General features: G+C 41.4%; 2 long non-coding RNA genes across 7 annotated transcripts in view; one reads left to right on the top strand and one right to left on the bottom strand.

The window, feature by feature from the left end:
• The window catches only part of LOC111924547 (uncharacterized), a 64537-nt gene that overhangs the window by 22760 nt on the left and 21273 nt on the right, over positions 1-20504 (bottom strand). The window contains exon 3 of the long non-coding RNA XR_015284936.1: positions 1598-1678. This is a non-coding gene — a long non-coding RNA (uncharacterized LOC111924547). The remainder of the gene's footprint in view (positions 1-1597; positions 1679-20504) is intronic.
• The window catches only part of LOC111924548 (uncharacterized), a 68291-nt gene that overhangs the window by 42985 nt on the left and 4802 nt on the right, over positions 1-20504 (top strand). For 2 of the 6 annotated variants that reach the window (XR_015284924.1, XR_015284930.1), the window contains one exon: positions 59-3149. The exons of 2 other annotated variants lie outside the window; for them this stretch is intronic. This is a non-coding gene — a long non-coding RNA (uncharacterized LOC111924548). Of the gene's footprint in view, positions 1-58; positions 3150-7895; positions 10551-20504 lie in introns of those variants that run through there. 2 more of the 6 variants (XR_015284929.1, XR_015284925.1) reach the window with 2 other exon arrangements.

Below are 20504 nucleotides of genomic sequence, written 5' to 3'. Positions count from 1 at the left end.
GACAAGTACATAATGTTTTCCAGTCATTCTAAACAATTCTGTGCATACTTTGCTCCAGGAGAACAATTTCCTGTGCCAACATGGACTCTTGCTTGACTTGGCCTGTGTTTTTGGCACAAGTTCCAAGCCTTGACAACTTCCTCGGTGTCACTAATCATTTGGGACAAGTACTGGCTCTACCTTGGATCTTTCAGTCCCTGAACAACTTTTGTGTACTCATGCAAATATATTTTTTTCTGGGGAATGACATCCTGGAACTTCTAGCCTGTGGGTTCCTCAATTTGTGGAACAAGAGTCTGGAGCACAGATTGTGACCTCCCCGTCAAGACACCTTTGCTTTCTAGAGAAATCCCAATCCCTCAGTCTCTATCAGGACTCCACATGGATCTGAACAAACTTAGGATACCCTGTTCTGGACCTGTTTCTGCTGCAGAGATTCTCCTGGTTTAGGTTATCTCAAACAGGATGCTCAGCAGTTTCTCAGGAATTTTTGCTGCTTAAGCTATTGAGTTTTGCAGATCTTCACCATATGATTACTCTTTTTTTGCACAATTTAGTATTACACAAACCTGCTTGGAAGCACTGTCTTCCCTTTCCAATGTTTCATCCTTGACTGAGCTGTTTTCTGCATTTTTGCAAGTTCAAATGTTAGATATTACTCTTTCCTAAATACCTTGACTTGGAGTACAGTCGTGATCTTTTTTTTTTTTTTTTTTTGCCAGATGGCTTTTAAAGACTGCAAGATTTGTTTCTAAGATTTGGCCTCATAGAGAATTTTATGACCTGTTACATCACAATCTTTGTGATTAAAATATTTCCTTCCTGTAACTCATTTTCATACAGTTTGCAGTATTCTTCAGATTTATTAACCACAGCTTGAGGTTTAGTCTATTCTATCAGTAGGACAGGTTACCTGAAATTAAATTAAGTGACCCACCATAATCAACCAACACCAAAACCAAAAGATTCTTTCTGAATTGTTCATTCTTTCTTTGTGCCAGCTGATCAGTACCACAGAATAAGGAGCTTCCTTTACCTTCATCTATGTTTCCAAAGAATAGCAAATTTACAATGGGTTCAGTTGTTTTGAAATTTCTGTGTTCTGGTGCCACTTGGTGTTAAAAGCTCTCTAAGGTGCATTCCATAATGGATACATACTCACTTTGAAAGCACCACTTCCAATACTGTTTAATTTATAGAGCACTGACCTTCCAAAAGCACAATTTTCAGTTTTCTGTTATTGCCCACGGTGCATTAATTTTATTTTTAAAAATGTTTGGTTTTATTATTATTATTTATTAATATTATTTTTTAAAATGTTCCACTATGTCTATTGAGAATCAAGAATTTTCACACAGTTCAAATGTGTGTTCTCTGTCAAAAAACATAACTTTCCTCTTGGACACTGATTTGATTTGAAATCTAATTGGAGTCTTTGAAACAATGGCTGCCATTTTAACACTTTTACATTGTTGTGTTTTTTTCCTGTTGAAAATCAGCCTTTTTCTTGCCCAAGAATTTGTGTAAAATACACGTGGTGTTTCTGAAAATATCTTTTATTAAAGAAACTTGTTGAGGACATTTCTTTTCCACTCACCTGAATACTTCTGCAGCTTCCCATTGTTCCTTTTCCACATGCTTGATGAGAAATCAAGCTTTTGACATGTGACACTTTCCCCTGAAAGAGAAGTTTAAAACAGGAGAGCTATTATGTCAGAAGCAATCCCTCTGCTGTGCCCAGTGACGGCACAGAAACAGTATCACATGATTTACAGCTCACAGCAGCCCAACAGCATGATTCAGAATCATCATCACTCATCAGCTGCAGTGTAAATCATCTGAATGGACGCTTCTTCAAAAACACCGATATTGGATACGTCACAGGGAGTCACAACTGCTTGGTTAATGTTCACCAAACAGGCAGGGAGTCCAAACTTGTTGACTAAATTATTTGTTAAGAATTATTCACTCACTTCTATTTATCACCATCTTTGCCAAAAGCCCCCAGGCTCTCTGAAGTGTTAGATCAGTACTAAATTCATGCTTCCTAGAGTAATGACTGGTGTCCAAATTAATCTGTTAATAGGAAAGTTTTTGGCCAACCTTCTGTAACTCATATCTGTGATGAAACAGGTTCCCCATTTGCAGACAGAAAATGGAGCTGTTTTCTCCTAAGCTGAGAGCTGCCTATTGTGTAGGTAATTACTAGAAGGCCTGTGTTGACCTGGCAATGAGGTAGTATATCTAAATACCTGAAGTGAAGGAGAAAAGCAGAAATGAAAGCAGAGGCCCCATCTGTTAGACTATAATGATTGTGCTATTTGAAGGCAGAAAGGTTTGTCTGAAGCAGCTGGTTTCTCTCCAAGTGACCTTTTAGCATTTCTGCTTTTGCTGTCTGACAGATGTGTCAACTCAATAATTTCAAAAGCCCCTGAGTAAATAACCAATTGTGAGCGAGGATGACCCAAAGCGATGACAAAATGGGTGCACACACAGCACATTACAGAACATAATACCTACTGAAAGAACAGGGAACATTATCGAAGAGGAAAAACATTTTACTCTTTATTTTTGAGTAAATGGTTTTCCTGCTCACAGATCAGTTGTTTTCGAGGAAAATGGGAACTGTGAAGTGAATGGAAGGGCATTGTGACATGTTTGCCCTTGGAGCATGTCTGTAAGCTGGCTGCAGGACTCAGGTGTCATCTCAGAGCTCAAAATGGACTTCAACTCCCTCCCTTAGCCCACAGATGGGAAGAAGGACTGAAGGCCACAGCTAATTGGCTTTGTGAATTATTGGGGAACTGTAGAGAGGTGACTGCAGTCAGACAAGAGCCAATCAAGTTTAAAGTCCACTGAAGAATTTTCAAAAGTGATGCAGAGCAATTGGACACCCCTGAACACACTGTGGTTTGATGATGCATCAGTTACTTTGCTGAGGGTCCACACCATTAGAAAATCCTTCTCCTGCACTGCTATCACAGACTCTCCACAAAGAGTGAAATCTGCTAAATTTGGTCTTACTTAGCCTAGTTGGACTTCAAAGTCTGTAGAGCTTTAAAAGTGCTACCATCCCTGATAACACCAAATCAATCTCTGTTCTGCCAATGAAGAGCAGTACCACAAATAAACAATTATATGTCAATAGATGCTTTATGTTGGCTGGGTCCTTTTGCTTCCTTATGATGTGGTGTAAAGTGATAGCAAAATAAACCTTTTTTCTATTCTCACTTTAGTGGGTAAAAGTAGATAAAAAAACATTTAAGACTGAAAGAAGGGTAGTGCTGAAAGTCCAGAGAAGAATCACCTTTCTACAGATGTCTTAAATTCTCTCCACACTTGTTTCTTCAGATGTAAGATATGATGAATAATACTTCCCATAATGATGCTGTGAGTTACAATTCCCTAACTTCAATAATGAATTCTTTTTTTAAAGAAGGAAAGAAGTGCTGAGGATTTTTGAGTGTGAGTGTTTGGTTTGTTTTTGGTTTTTTTTGTATTACATTTGCCCTATATAAATCAGATCTCAAAAGCTTGATAGTCAGAAAGTTCAATAGTGCCAACAACAAAATTGTGTCTCTTGTTATGAGTCTGTCTGAACAGGTCCAGTGTGCCCAGGCTGTGAACAATTGCCATGTGAAAATTTAGCTGTAATATCCATCAAAATTAGAAAAAAGCAGAACTCTTAATTAAAGTATGCTTTCCATGTAATAAGAGATAGCATCTTTATCTGAGAGAGAAATAAGGATATTTAAGGAATAATAATTGATTTATCATAGGAACAAATAAAACTGTAGCTAGTACTGTTGTCAGTCATACACATACTCTGAAAATATCATTATGTCTATACTAGAATAAATACATGAACTCCTTTTTAATCTGTAGTGACATAGTCTAATTTAATAAACCTTAAATCCATTCTGTACAGTAACAGCCACAAGTCAGTGCAAGCCTGGACTTAGAGTTACATTAATGAAGTTTTTAAAATTCAAAATTTCTTGTGGATATTCCCAATTTTTCACTGATTGGTCGTTTTTATTGGAGTGCAGTTGCTGATGGGAATCCAGCAGAAGCTGACAGGGTTTTAGCTTTGGAGTAGACATTTAGATTTTATTGAGTTTCAATTTTTTATAAAACTAACAAAATTTGTAGAATTTAAACTCCACTTCACTAAAAATAAAAAAAAAAAGGGCTAGATTTTACTCTCTAGTGTTCAAGCAAATTTTCTTAGCCTTCTTGCAGGCATATCTGTTTCAATGATGAGAGGAAGACTCAGATTCCAGGTCCATGAACATGTCAACATTTGCCCTGATTCAGTGACATAGATCCCAGTGTTACTAAATAGGTTGAGAGATGACAGGCATTTGGAAATTATTTTAATTACAGAGGAACCATATGAAGCTTTAAACTCTCAGGTTTATAATCAGAATTAAAATTCCACATTTCTACAGTCTACAACATGTTTACTGAAGACGCATGTCTTTGAAATAAATCTAACTCATTTTTGGCAGAAAATATTCATTGGATGATGGTTCCACAACATGCAATCCAAACATTTAAAACCCCTAAAAATAAAGTAACCCTTTTCATATTTATCTTAATTAAGAAATAAACCGGCTGTATGTGTTTGAACCCCCATGATTCCTGACACAACTCTACCTAACACAGTTTGCCGAATTGAAATTTTGAATGTAAGTTATTGCTATCTGGTGTGTAATTGTCATAGGTGATGGATTTGTTCCCCTGAATTTACATGGGGGCAGACCTCAAACCTCAGCTCCCCCATTTTCAGATCTATCACAGTCTTCCTTGAAGCTGCAACTGAACCTCTCAAGGGACATGAAGAATAACTAGAAGGGCTTTATACAGGTATGTTAGCCAGAAAAGAAAGGTCAAAGAAGGTGCACCCCCTGATAAATAACACTAGAAAACTGGTAGCAATAGATGAGGAAGCCTCAGTCTTCTAATACCTCTCAAGTGGATGGACAGCAAAATGGGAACTAGGGAACAAAGTGCTTCCCACTGTACATACAGATCAGGTTCGTGACCACCTGAGGAACATGAACAAACATAAGTCTATGAGACCCATGAGAGGCATCCCAGAGCCCTGAGGGAATTGGCTGACCAGTTGCCAAGGCACTCTCTATGATATTTGAAAAGTCATGGCATGCAAGGGAAGTCCCTACTGACTGGAAAAAGGGTAACATTGTACTCCTCTTTCAAAAGGGTTATAAGGAAGTCTCTGAAAACTACCAGCCTGTGTGCCTCACCTCTGTGCCTATGAAGATAATGGGACAGATCCTCCTAGAAGCTGTGATAAGGCACATAGAGAGCAGGGAGGTGATTCAGGACACCCAGCATGGCTGCACCAAGAGCAAGTCCTGCTTGACCAAACTACTGGCCTTCCATTGATGCATTATTTATATCAGTAGACATGGGAAGGGCTACAATTGTCATTTATCCAGACTTCTGTAAAGCCTTTGACACTGTCCCACAGCATCCCTCTCTAAATTGGAGAGAGACGGATGTGATGAGTGGAATGTTAGGTGGGTGAGGAAATGGTTGGACAGTCACATACAAAGGGTAGTGGTCAAACTTCAATGGATATCAGTGATAAATTATGTCTCTTTGGGGCTCATACTGGAAAAGTGTTAGTTAATACCTTCATTAATTAAACAGAAGAAGTTATCAAGTGCAGCCTTAGCAAATTTGCAGATGACACCATGTGAGTGGTGTGGTTGACACACCTGAGGGAGGGGATGCTGTCCAGGGGGACCTGGATAAGCTCAAGTGGGTCCATGGGAATCTCATGAGGATTGACAAGACCAAGTGCAAAGTGCTGCATCTGGGCTGGGGTTTGGGTTGTGGTATCAACCCAGGCTGGAGATGAGCAGATCCAGAGCAGCCCTGCTGAGAAGGACAGGGGGTGCTGGTGGGTGAGAGGCTGGACATGACCCAGCAATGTGAACTTGCACCTCAGAAAGGCAGTTGTGTCCTGGGCTGCATCCAAAGCAGAATGGGCAGTAGAGTGAGGGGCAGGATTCTGCCCTTCTGCTCTGCCGTCTTGAAACCCCACCTTGGGTACTGCATTGGCCTCTGGAGCCCCCAGCACAGGAACCTCTTGGAGCAAGTCCACAGGAGGCCACCAAGATGGTCAGAGGGGTGGAACACGTCTCCTATGAGGAAAGGCTGAGAGAATTGGGATTGTCCAGCCTGGAGAAGACTTTGAGGTGACCTAATTGTGACCTTCCAGCACTCGAAGGGAGCCTACTAGAATGATGGACATAAGCTTTTTATGAGAGCATGTAGTGACATGACAATGGGGGATGGTTTAAAACTGAAAGAGAGTAGGCTTAGATGACATGTTAGGAAGAAATTCCTAATTGCTGGGGAGAAATAGGTGAGGAACTGGAAGAGCCTGTCCAGAGAAGTTACAGATGCCCAGTTCAAGGCCAGGTTGGATGGGGCTCTGAGCAACCCAGACTAGTGGAAGGTGTCCCTGTCCATGGCAGGTGGGTTGGAACTAGATGATCTCTAAGGGGTCTTCCAACCCAAGGCATTCTGTGTTTCTATGATTCTCCCTTCCTTTAGACACTGCAGCAACTGCTCTTTTGAATCACTTGTAGGGATGGACCTGCAGGAAGCAGGTCCCCTCAAGTATGTCTAACTTACCCTGCATCTCTCCTCTACGGAACAAAGCCAGTTTCAGGCTAGGGCTCATGCAGGTGATTCAGGAAATTTTGTTTGGTGGTAATGCAGTGCATGATCTTCAGGGATGGGGTTCATTATAACTAATTCTGGTTGCTGTCATGACTATGGGGACATAGAGTCAAGACCATGGACTCCACAAAATATTTGAGAAATAGACAGATGGCTTCACTGCAAGACCAGCCAAGTTATAGGAAGCCTCTCCAGTGTTAGCCCCAAATGACTGGCAATGTCCGTATTAGTGACCAATCACACCACAAAGGCAGCTTTCTCAAATGCCTTTTGTATAGTACCTCATGCATTCCTATATTTTTCTTTCTTTTGCCTTCAGTAACAAAGGTGGGGAGGGGAGAATCAGGCCCTCAAGTGTAAGAACAAAAGAGCTGGCAAACAAATTCCATGTGCTCTAAGCCTACATGCCAGTCCATAAGCAGCAGGTCACAGATTTATTAAACTTTTTAATATGTAATACCAGAAATATAGGATAGATACCATTGTTCGTGTCTTGGCCCATACTGCTATCCTATTATCAATGTACCTTTTCATATGAGCACTTCAAAATAATCCAACACATTAAAGCAGTTGTCAATGACAGCAGCAGAAGTTTGTCACAACTGGGTGTCACAACTCAAGCCTTTGAGTCAATGAGAAGCTAAGGAACTGTGCTTGTTAACTTTTGCACTCACTTGTTTTTACTGTTCTCTGAGTTGCTGCTATATTTAGAAAAAAAACAAAACATGTCTATCTCCATTAGGTTTCTATGCAAATTTTTCGTGAAATCACATTATAAACTTGAGGCCACTGAGTCAAATAATTTATCAAGTCATTACCCAGATGCAGTACCTAATGTTAGCTGCCTTATGATGCAATTTGCATTAGAAAAAATAAAAATGTCAATGACCTCTATGAGGAACAAGGTGTATTTAACAACCACACAGTATTAATTTATTAAAAAAAAAACAGCTTTTCAATCAAGATCATGTTAGATTGGAAGACAAGAGAGAACAGCTCCAATTTGTAAAAGTTTTTGGGTTTTTTTAGAGGAGAAACTAATATTTTGACTGTGTTTTTCTGTTTGCTTTAACTGCTTCAGGGGCTTTTCCTATGCATTTTTTTGCAACACTGTTATGGTTCCTGGCAACCATTGATATTTTTTTTTTTTGTGCATGTGTGTGTTTTCTTCAAAGGTAAAATTTACATGGCTGTTTTCATGAAACAACTTCGGTTTACCCTGCACCTTTCCTGCACAAAATTATTCTACCTCTCCAGTGCTGTAGAGCTACAGGACTACTAATGGAACTCCATAGAACAGGATCACTGCATGTACAATAAAAATAGGTATGGCCTTTTTATTGCAGCTTTTTACAGAAGACTTTTTCATCAAACACACAAGTGATTGATTGGAAAAGTTGAGGACTGATCTGCAGTGTGAAACTCCTGTTGGTTTTAACAGGAAAGCAGAATTTCAGAATTTCCTAGGCTTGGTGATAATGGTCCATACCTCACCTTGCAAGTAAAATCTATAGTTTCATTCACAAGGTCTCTTTAATAAGATGCAGCATAGTTCACTGCAGACAGTGGTTGAAGCTCCTCAGTAACTGGATTCAGGAGATCAATCTCCACCCCATTTCAGGGGTGCTGCTCAGGAGAGATCAGGTTCTGAATAAAAAGGGCCATCACTACTTACATGCGTCTCAAAGGCTTTTGGAAATCAGACAGGCTCAACAGCACAGTCCCTGTTCTATTAAAAAAAGTCAGTGGAAATAGAGTGTAAGGAAGGAAATAGAATCCCAAGCCTTATCCCAGGGATGATGTGACCCAACAACAAGAAGCATGGATTTACAAGACAGTATGTCATCTGTAAGACATCCTCAGAATCTTCAGGGTGAAAATCTCTTTGGATACTGTTACTGATCACCACATAAATAAGCATCTTAGAAATACTTTCCCTTGACCACTTTTACCGCATTTGTCCAGATTAGCTATCTCTAGATCACCTACTATGATACCCAGGTGTTTCCTTGTGTCAGTATGGTAGCTGGAATATTCTGAGATGTTTCTATTACCAACTCATAGACATTAATTCATGGGATATGAAATCAGGGCAACCATATATAACAGCCTTATCTTTAGAACAGGTTTCAGCTGAGACCTCACAAGGTCCGTATCTGCTCAGCCCTGGGTTGCAGAGTGAGATCCCTGAATTGTGACTTTCCCAGTTGTACAGTTCTTATTGCAAGGATTCCAGTTGTTGACAGGTGAAAAAGTTAGGAATCAGGCTGCCTGGTAGGTTTTTTGTTTCATATTAAATTTCAGTGTCTAAATAATACCCAGATACCATGGTGAATAGGAAACTGCTGTAATAAACACATCATGGAAACTGGGAAAGGAAGCACTGTAGTAATCTAGAATGTTATCACATACCTGAATCCATCTAAAATGGGAACATTAGTAAAAATCATCTAGTATGTCCTCATAAAATGTCTGAAGAAAATCATAAGTTGTTAGCCACAAATTCTCTCAGAAAAAGTCCAAACATAAAAAAAAACCAAGACATATACACAATATTCACAGACTGCTACAGACTTCACAGGCAGGAACTAATGGGGAGCTTCCCCTCCATTCTTTTCATCATCCTCGTGGCTTTCCTTTGGACACTCTCTAATAGTTTAATGTCTATTTTATGTTGTGGCACCCAAAACTGTCCCCAGCACTGGAGGTGAGGCTGCCCCAGTGCAGGGCAGAGCAGGACAATCCCCTCCCTTGCCCGGCTGGTGCCGCTGTCCCTGATGTCCCCCAGGACACGCTTGTCCTCTTGGCTGCCAGGGCACTGCTGGCTCATGCTCAACTTGCCACTGACCAGGACCCCCAGGTCATTTCTGTGGCGCTGCTCTCCAGCCTCTCATCCCCCAGGCTGTCTGTACATCCAGGGTTGCCCCATCCCAGGTGCAGAACCTGGCACTTACCTTTGTTACACTTCATATGGTTGGTGATTGCCCAGCCCTCTAACTTGCCTAGGTGTCTCTCCAGGGCCTCTCTGCTTTCAAGGGAGTCAACACCCCTCCCAATTTAGTATCATCAGCAAATTTACTTAGTATGCCTTCAAGTGCTGCATCCAAGTCATTTATGAAGATGTTGAACAGATTTGGCCCTGTGAAACCACACAAGTGACCAGTCACCAGCCTGATGTCACTGATGTCATTCATTATAACCCTTTGTGCCCAATGCAGGAGCCAGTTACAGGAATCTCTTCAACTTGTTTGTTACAACTCTGTGATGCTCCCAGTTAATTTCCAGCCAGCTGAAGTCCCCCATAAAGGACAACAGCAGTTGACTTTGAGGTGCCCCTTAGTTCCTTAAGAATAATTCATCAGCATCCTGCCTGAGAGGTCTATAGCAAACTCCAGTGATGACATCTGAATTATTTGTTTGTCCCTTAATCCTTGCCCAGAGCTTCTCAAGTGTGCCACTGCCAACTGTGAGCTCCATAGGTTCAATGCCACCCTCCTGCCTTGACTGCTCCATCTATTCAAGCAAGTTGACTTTGCATAATTTTTTTAATTTAAAACTTCAGCTAACTTAAATAACTTATTATAATAAATAACTTATATTTCATTATAGCACATTAGAGACTTAGGACTAATTCTCAAAATTTGTGTAATACTGATTTTAAGAATATTTGCATCTGTAATTAAATAAGCAGATTTAAACCTTATTGCAGTAATAATATATTGTTAACTTACAAATTTCAAAGATTACTGACATTTATTTCATTCTCCCACATAATATTTGGATGAATTGAACAAACATTAAAATCCTAGAAACTGTTTCCTGTAACTTAACTGTAGTAAAAGCTGCTTAGATACAGACTTGCAAACTTACAAATACTTTTAGTGTAGATAATTTTAAAATATCTCACAGATTTAGAGCCTAATTTAAACCTTAAAAAAGACATCTGATTCTGGCATTGTATAAACCTGTGTGGAATCTCTGGAGAATGAACCTATGCACTGAGTAACACATGGACCTCCAGAGTTCATAAAGAAGTCATAATTTCTCTACTAAATCATGCCCTAGTGGATTTCAAGATGCTATGGTCAAAATTATAGCATGAACATGGTGCTTGTGTAATGTGTATCTGCATTGAATAAACATCTTCAGACAAATGCATTTGTGCAACACTAAAAGCAGCATGACCAACAGAGACAATGTGTGCAATCCTGTTAAAGATTTTCTGAAAGGAGAAAGCTTTCAATGGAATGACAATTAGCCCTAAAAAAAAAAAAAAATAATAAAAAGAAGGACAAGTGACTATAAAAATGTAATCAGTCAATCCTCAACTGAGAAATATAAACAGAAGAAAGGCCATTAGCCTGAGAGATGTCCCTCCTCTCTGTGTCCCTCCTGTCTGTGTCTGTGAAGAGGGTGTGAGGGAGACACAGGATGTGAGGTAAGGGAGAGATGCATTGAACAGGCTCACCTCCCTGTGCAAAAGTATATTGTGATGCTACACCATCTGTTTCTCAGTCAACAGTAAGACTTCTTGCGCCTCAGTGCCTTGCAACACTGACTTGTAAAATGGACATTTAGTACCACTTTCATGACTAAAGGAGCAGAAAATAAGAGTACTCAACTATTAAAGGAACAATAGGAGTTGAGGTAATTGATGAATTTGGTAGCTGAACTTCAGATCTTATCATAATACTTTTCTTGAAGTTTTACCAACCAGCCTAGGTCCCAGTGCTCCAAACAGGAGCCCGTCAGGCTCCAAGCACACCACTGGGGCAAAGGAAGGTAGGTTTGTGTACATGCAACAGAGATCTTGGGTTTCTTTTGCACTTTTGCTGAGCAGGACAGCCGTGCCATATAGGCAGTGCTTGGTCTGGCTGGGATAAAGAGGAGGAGGGCATCAGGGAGAGAGACATAAGACCCTGGATGAGGTTGTCTCCAAGCCAGGCAAGCAGCTTCCCTGCTCTCCAGCAGCAGCTTTGCAGGGCATTCCTCTGCAAAAACCTGTTCATTCATTTCTGACTGCTAAGTCTAACCACATTCCCTTCACTGTTTGTAACAGTTTTGTTCCTTTTCTAAATCTTTTCAGGATGTGTAAATGCAATATTTAATATCATGCCTTGTAAAAACTATGCTCTGAAAATGGGCAGATGTTTCCAAGTAGGTAATGAGTAACATCTTTCTCCAGCTTTCCTGGCAGATGCAGCAGGAAACAAATACATATGCATGCATAGGTTACATTCCTCTCAGAAAAATAATGTTACTGGCAGTTTCTTTTCAGTGGCCAAGCTGGTCAGAGAAAATTATTTTTTCACTGCATTTCATACAATGTAACAGTTGGACTAGATGATCTTAATGGTCTTTTCCAACCTAACTGATCCAAGGTTCTATAATTCAGTATCTAATTTTCTCTTTTAATTGTCTGAAACTCAATAACAATCCCAGCAAAAGCAGCTCAAGCCACCACCAGCTTAACCCAATAGCCATTTCAGTCTGAAGAACAGGGAATATAGATATAAGTTTTCATACTGTATGTTCTGTAATACAAAGTGTATCAGTCACAGGAAGTCATTCCAGTCATACAAATAAACAAATACAAAAGGGGGAAAGAACCTAAAGCATGCTTATTTTTAAGTGCAGAAAAAGAAAAAAAAAATCAGTAATCTGCCTCACACAAAAATCTAACAGGTATGACCTTTGCTGGGGAAAGGGAGCAGGTGGTCACTGCATGCTCTGTGCGCATCATGAGAATAGGCAGCTTTTAAGATGGATAAAACAATAAATATCTCAATTGTTTAAATTAAAAAATTAAAAACTTTAATTGATCAAATATCACAATAAATGTGCCAAATCTGGCACATCCAAAATCACTTTGAAAATCTTGATGTATACAGTTCTGGCTAAAATCCCCAAATTCCACATATTAACTTTCCTGATTCTCATCTAGAAATAAGAGGTACACATGGAGATCAAGGATGCTAAGTGATGCCCACCAGTTTCAGGATCCAAGATTTCCTCACTACATTTTATTATTATATTGACATATTCAGTTCATCTATGGACCAAATATCTTCTCCAATATCTTTCCTCTGCTCAGGAAATTGCAGGACAGGTCCGATATTCACAGGATTATTATTCAGAACTGTCCATGGAGCTAAGCACACCTTGTGCAGTTCAGCCCCTGGGTTATCCCCTTTGGCTACCTGGCTGCTCGTGGTTAGGGGTGACAGGATTGCTTGTGTCAGATCATGAGCTATCATTTCCAGATGTCTGACAAGACTTTATAAATTTAAACCTAAGTGATAGTCACAAAGGCATGCCTAGCACAAACCTTCACACAAAAAACCAGCAAGACCAGTGTGGCTGGATCTGACATATTGAAAGTTTGAAAAGCTAAAAAAACCACCAATGTGAGACTACCTAGAATACCATCAATACAGGTTGTAGTTGTTTCAGCAGAATAACTATTTATAAACACATCTTGAAGAATCACACATGCCAACAGACAGCATTACTGTCTTTTAGAATACAAACTATGGTTTAATAGGAATAAACTTCTGCATATCCTTTCCCTCTTCCTATAGCAAAGAACTGTTGTTCACTAATGGATGGCTTTAAAAGCTCTATATAATTGATTCATTCCTTCTATTTTTCAGTGACATTTTTGAGTTATTTCTACAGACTATTCTTGGTTTCCCTCCTACCAGCTTCATCCAACACTTGCCTAAGGGGCTTCTGCATTTGGAATCGACAATTGCAGAAATCTCTTTAAATTTTAGTTCTCTATCTTTATTTTTGCTCTTTTTTTACATTGTCATAACAGCAGCCTGCATTTTGCTGTAAGAAACCCACTGGGCATGATTTATTTTGTTTCCCAAAGTAGGAAAAAGTTTGAACTTTCAGGAAACTATGCTGAATTTTCGAACAACACCCAAGTAACACACAACCTTACTCACTTGCCATGTTCTTTAAAAGCCCATCAGAACACACATTTCTCAGCAAGACCTGGGGCAGATTTATTAAATACATAGAAGATGTAGCTGATTTGTGACCACATGCCAGAGGAGATAGGGTCAGTCTTGCATCCCCAGTTGACTGGGCAGGAGGTACCTCTCAATCTTTTGCTCCAGGTCCCGCAACAGACGCTCTGCACCAGTACATGATTGGTGTTTACCAGTGTTGAGGGGGGTCTAAATTGATTTGTGGGCCTCAAAAATAGTACTGCTTGGATACAGAAATCAAGCTATGATATGCCTCAGGCTATGTCAGTTCTGTACAGCTCATGCTTCACATATGACCATACGAAGAGCACTGTTTTATATGGCAATATTTCAGGCCTTGTGCAATTCCAGCCCATAAATTATGCAAAATTAAAATTTATCTTTTTTTTTTTTTTTTTAAATCCCTTTAGCTCACTATTTCAAGGTTGTTTAAATATGAGGTGGGAAAGCTTGCCAATTACTTAACAAAGAACTTTACAAATAAATAAAAAATAAAAACACTCTGATACATATGTTGCTCTAATCATGATTCACTGGCTCTCATTTCATCACACAAAGAGAAGTAAGGAAATAATTTTATCTATAAACAACAGGCTTTTGAAGAAAGGAAATAATCAAGAACAGATAAGGAATATATTCCAGGGGAAGCCTTAAGACGTGGGCAGCCTTGACTCCTCAGAAGGGAAGGGAGATTTGCTGCTTAGCTAAGGTGCAATCCAAGACATCCGACTACATCCCAGCAGGATCACTAAGGCTCTGCGTCACCTTGGGAAGCTAAACATCTCCAGTATAACCTTGGCCCTATTAAAATAAACAGGCAGAATTATTCCCATCAGATTCAACATTGCAGAGACTCTACCATTTGTGCTTCAGCCATTCTGCAGTTTACTGACATCTGTTCCCAGGTGTCAAAGCCCCTCCGGAGCACACACAAGCGTGCCAATAAATCTGGCGAGTGACATGATCCCAAATAGCATAAACTACATGGCTGACTTGCTCATCTCAATGGAAATCACAGGTGCCTCTGAAGCAACCTAGAGCATTAATTACTATAGTCCTGTTAAAGTGCCCAGTCTCTATATCTGCAGATAATAACCAAGATGAGCTTGTCATGGTACAACTTGAGACCTTGCATGTCAGATGTAAGGTAGGAGGAAATCACTCACTGCAGAGGCAAGCAATCAGAAAGAGATAAGCCTGGTCAGTGTGCTAAGCAGTCTCTTAGGCTAACTGCCTAATTTCGGGGGAGCATCATGTCATATGCTAATTTTAGGGAAGACTTTGAAGCTGCTTCACCAACAGTGATGGAGAGCACTGTTAGCAGAGGAAACAAGAAGGGAAGGATGCATACACCCCATTTGCTTGTAAGGACATATATCAGATCTAATGTTAATCTGCCAAAGCCCAAAACTCGTCCAGAAATAATGACAGAGCAATAATACCAGCAAATAAACCTCTCTACAATATTTATTTAGCTCTGACACAGAGGTATCTACGATGATAAACAATCCATATGTTTGAGAACCTGATGTGTTGTTAGCTGTATTCTATTTATATGGAGTTCCTAAGAGAAACACATGAACTTCCAGAGTAGGTTTGAGTGCTTTGGAGGTGACTGTGATTTAAAAGAGACACTAGAAGAATAAAAGAAGACCAGGAAGATAGTGGTTAATTGACCTTTATTGTGCCTTCTGGTTCATTTAGAAATGGAAATTAAATTAACATGATAATTCAGTCCTACTGTGTTAAGACTGCTATAAACCCATTAAATTTTATGGCCACTGATTTAACATTTTTTTCTATTAACTGGGTTTAATTTTCAATATTGTTGTGCAGGTTCTGAAAAGCGGTAGCTTGAAAGAATCTAGGTGGATGAATGACTGTGTAGCTGCTTGAAGCCAGTGGCTCAGTTATTGAAAAGCAGGAGCCCAGACTCTCACAGGCGTACGCTGATTCTGGCACCCACCCTGTGCAAAGCACAGGGAAATACCCAGTAAAATGGGGGCCTCCATCATTCCCAGAGTAAAATTAACCCTGCCTGCCAACCAATACCCTAAATTTAGCATTAAGGAAAGGTCATTCTTTTGAACTGTGCTCTCTCCTGATTCAATATACTGGTTTCAAGAAATTTTAAAACAGGACTCACATTTGCTGTGTCACCTTGCTCCTTCCTTCTGTTTTCTAGACTACTTCTTCAGAAAGAAAAAGTGATGTACATTTCACAAGCCCTAAACATACAACTAACACTATGTAGATATACACTGGTGACTGAATTTGTTGTTATTTCTTTCTATTTGATTACTGTATTTAAATTATTCTTATGCATTTACAAAAATTAAGTAATCAAATTTGAATTAGAGCTGGTTGGAAATCTTTCAAGAACTTTCATCCTACAAGCTCAGAAGGGGAGATTGAAAACACACACACGCAGCAAGTTTAGGGAAAGCTTTTTCATGTGCCCTAAACATCAGGGACAAACTGGAAATGTAAGGGTAGTCCTCCAAAAGTGTAGTTCAGAAAAAGGTGTTATTAAAAGTTATTCCATGCAGATTTATATGGGTATTTTTTCTCACCTTAAGAAGACACTGTGCAATGTGGCCATGTTTTTCACATAACAGTCTTTTTTTGGATGCTGACAGTACTCTTCTGGTGAAGTAAGAGTTGAATGGAAGGAGATTGTAGTTTTTATGCTTTTATTTCTGAGTACTATTTATTTCTATATGCTTCTTTGGGGGAGCACAGTGGTTTAGGGAAATGCCTGACTCATAGCAAGGTCTACTGCGGGAGAAAGGGAGTGAAAGAGAATGGAGAAGGGAAAAAGGGGGAGAAGAGAGGGTAGGATGTGCCTGTATTCCTGAACCATTCAGGTCATCTCAGTTTCCCCCTGCAACACTGCTTACAGGAGACTGAAAAAAGAAACTTTACATCTTAACTTGGTTCACAAGATCTGTGCATGAGCTGGTGTGAATTTGGGGACAGGAATCTGGTCCCAAAACTTGTGTGCCTTTCATCAGCATTAGGAGAGGAGAGGAGAGGAGAGGAGAGGAGAGGAGAGGAGAGGAGAGGAGAGGAGAGGAGAGGAGAGGAGAGGAGAGGAGAGGAGAGGAGAGGAGAGGAGAGGAGAGGAGAGGAGAGGAGAGGAGAGGAGAGGAGAGGAGAGGAGAGGAGAGGAGAGGAGAGGAGAGGAGAGGAGAGGAGAGGAGAGGAGAGGAGAGGAGAGGAGAGGAGGGGAGAGGAGGGGAGAGGAGGGGAGAGGAGGGGAGGGGAGGGGAGGGGAGGGGAGGGGAGGGGAGGGGAGGGGAGGGGAGGGGAGGGGAGGGGAGGGGAGGGGAGGGGAGGGGAGGGGAGGGGAGGGGAGGGGAGGGGAGGGGAGGGGAGGGGAGGGGAGGGGAGGGGAGGGGAGGGGAGGGGAGGCGAGGGAGAGGCGAGGGAGAGGCGAGGGAGAGGCGAGGGAGAGGCGAGGGAGAGGCGAGGGAGAGGCGAGGGAGAGGCGAGGGAGAGGCGAGGGAGAGGCGAGGGAGAGGCGAGGGAGAGGCGAGGGAGAGGCGAGGGAGAGGCGAGGGAGAGGCGAGGGAGAGGCGAGGGAGAGGCGAGGGAGAGGCGAGGGAGAGGCGAGGGAGAGGCGAGGGAGAGGCGAGGGAGAGGCGAGGGAGAGGCGAGGGAGAGGCGAGGGAGAGGCGAGGGAGAGGCGAGGAGTTTTGCAGGGTTTATGGCTTTAAATCAAACAATTAACAACAGAATGTGGTTTCTGTTTGTGGTTGCATTCCACCATTGATTGTGGAATGTTAGAGTGACACATTCCCTTATCCTCGTGTATCCCAATTACTGCTGCAGATGTACATCTGAACACACAGTCAGCTTACAAAGTTCTGTTGTTCACCTGCCCAAAATTAAAGACAAAAAACAGTCTTTAAAGTGTTTAAGATTTAAAAAAAAAAAAAATTTAAAAAAAAAAATCAGGAACATAAAGGGAGGGAGAGAAACCACTGAGACAGAATTATTTTTAAATTTTGTCCAGATTGGTGTTGCCCAAAAGCTGTTCCAAATAGCTGTACTGTTACCTTTGTGATAACAGGTGGTGGCCTTGGTCACATCATCAGCATGTTTTTTTCTGCAAGAAGCCTCCCTTTCACTCACAGGAAGGTCACAAGGAGCCTCACCAGGAGAGCAGGACCCTGGGCCACACAACAGCTCCACCAGGCTCTTCCACCCAACAGAGGTGCCCAAGACAGAAGCTGGAGCTACTCCCTGATGGTAGGGAGTGGATCTTTGGGTATAGGGATGGAGGATGCATGGAGGAATGCAGATATTTGCATCCTATTCTCTGACAACTCATTCAGAGCCGAAGTCCCATGTTCTTCAGCCATGCAGGCACGGATGGGTGCTCAGACTGTGGTAACCTTCCACTTCCCTGGGCTTTCAGGCACTGTGCTTGGCCACAATGGTTGTCCAATACATGCCATTACCTAATTTTGTGGGCCTGCAGTCATCACAGGAAGGCATGCAGCAATGTGAATGACTGAAAAGTTAATTAATATTAAAATAGTAGCAAGACATTATTTTAATTAGCTCTTCTTCTGACTGAATTTTTGTTTCAAACTTGCACAAACAAATTATATTTCGCAAGGGAGCTCTCAAGCAAAAATGTGGCAGTGTACTTCCAGCAAATAACACAGATCAATACTCATCTTTTTCCAGACTCAGATTGATTAATATCCATGACATACTAACTGCAAAATGATCACAGTACAATTAATCCTCCCTGTGCAACAGAAATAACCCATTAACTGAGGCAAAAATACACAGTGTATCAACACCGAGTAAAAGCTTAGCAAGATGAAAATTGCTGAACTTGGGTTTGAGTCTGACTGTCAAGCCTAAACTAAGCAAGATAGCAAGCAATCTGAACAATCCAATTGCATTGTGTAATCTCAGTGAGCCCAGCACAGTACTGGGGCTGATTTTGGGGCTGGACTGGCAGCATTTCATCCTCATCGTGCCAAGATTTCCTTGCCTACACCAGGGAGAGACAACTTCTCTAGGGGATCTTTCTGATTCTCAATAAAGATGTGAGAAACTCACCTTTCCCAGGGACAAACTATTGAGCATTTGATACAGGTTAAAATATCCTGAAAGTGAAATATTGCCAGTTAAATTAGTTGGTTTGGGGTTATATTGCTGAAGGAAGAAATGCTGCTCTTCAAAACAAGAGAATATAATAAGACTTTTGACTCCAGGGTCTCAATGCCGTAGCCTGGGAAGGAGGACTGAAAGAAAATCATGGAATCATAGAGTAACAGTGTCATACAATCAAAGGACTGTAGAATACTTTGGGTTGGAAGGGACCTCTAAAGGCTCTCTAGATCAACCCTGCTGCCACGGGCAGGGAAATCTTCACCTAGATCAGGTTGCTCAGAATCCCATCCAACCTGGCCTTCAATGTTCCTGGGGCTGGGGCATCACCACCTCTTTGGGCAAATTGTACCAGGATTCCACCATCCTCATCACAAAAAAATATAAAAAAATATCTTCCTTATATTTAGTCTGAATCTACCTTTTATAAGTTTAAAACTATTGTATCCTGTCCTATCAAAATCATATCCAGCAGGACAGACACATAAAAGAAAATTATTGTTACATTTTGCCTTCCTCTCTCAGCCAGACCACCTTAGGAAAATGTTGGTATCAGTATCCAGTGAATGATAGGGTGTTTAAGAGAATAAATTCCCCCAAGCATCCAGTCACACTGCCTAGGTCTGGCCCAGCTGCCACAGAGAGGGGCAGCTGCTGCTGCAGAGGCCCTGCTTGCTTCAAGAAGCTGGATACCCACAGGTTCCCCAATCAAAGAGATGTCATTGTCAGCTACAGACCAACAGGTAAGATTGCTGGACTCATCAATGACACAGATGTTGACAAATTGTAACAATACTACACATAATGAAGATCATATAATGGCTTGGGTTGGAAAGAACCTTAAAGATTATCTAGTTCCAACCCCCCTGCTGTGGGCAGGAGCACCTTCCACTAGACCAGGTTGCTCAAAGTTCCATCCAGCCTGGCATCCACAGATTATCTGGGCCATCCATTCCAGTGTCTCACCACCCTCACAGTGAAGAATTTCTTCCTAATATGTAACCTAAACCTATCCTCTTCCAGTTTAAAGCCAACACCTTTGTCCTACCACTGCAGGCCCTTCTCAAAAGTCCATTTCCAGCCTTCTTGTAGGTCCTCTTCAAGTAATTGAATGCTGTAAGGTCTCCCTGGAGCCTTCTCTTAACCTGGCTGAACCCCAGCTCCCCCAACCTGTCTTCACAGGAGAACTGTTCGAGCCCTTGGAGCATCCTTGTAGCCCTCCTCTGGACACACTTTAATGGGTCCACATCCTTCTCCTGTTGGGGCTCCTGTTTCAGCACTGCAAGTGAGGCCTCACAAGGGCAGAGCAGAGGGGCAGAATCCCCTCCCTCACCCTGCTGGCCACCCTGCTTTGGATGCAGCCCAAGATGCCACTGGCTTTCTGGGCTGAGTGCACATTGCTGGGTCATGTCAAGCTTCTTCATTAACCAACACCCCCAAGTCCTTCTGATAATAATACCAGTAAAAAAGTTAAAAAGTGGGATATTTTCACAAGGAAATAACAGGGAACAGATGACCACAGTTCAAGCCAGTGTGAATGAGAGTAGAAGTGCTTCCTTTTTTTGCCTGTAACCATCTTAGGCTATCCGAGCTACTCTGGGAAGGACAGTGTAACTGTGGCTGACCACAGGATCCATAAGGTCTTGATAGCTG

This window comes from Cyanistes caeruleus, chromosome 1, assembly GCF_971803275.1.
Source record: "Cyanistes caeruleus chromosome 1, bCyaCae1.hap1.1, whole genome shotgun sequence".
Classification (NCBI taxonomy): domain Eukaryota; kingdom Metazoa; phylum Chordata; class Aves; order Passeriformes; family Paridae; genus Cyanistes; species Cyanistes caeruleus.
Note: the sequence above shows the minus strand (reverse complement) of the source record. Positions and strands in the feature narration are given on the sequence as shown.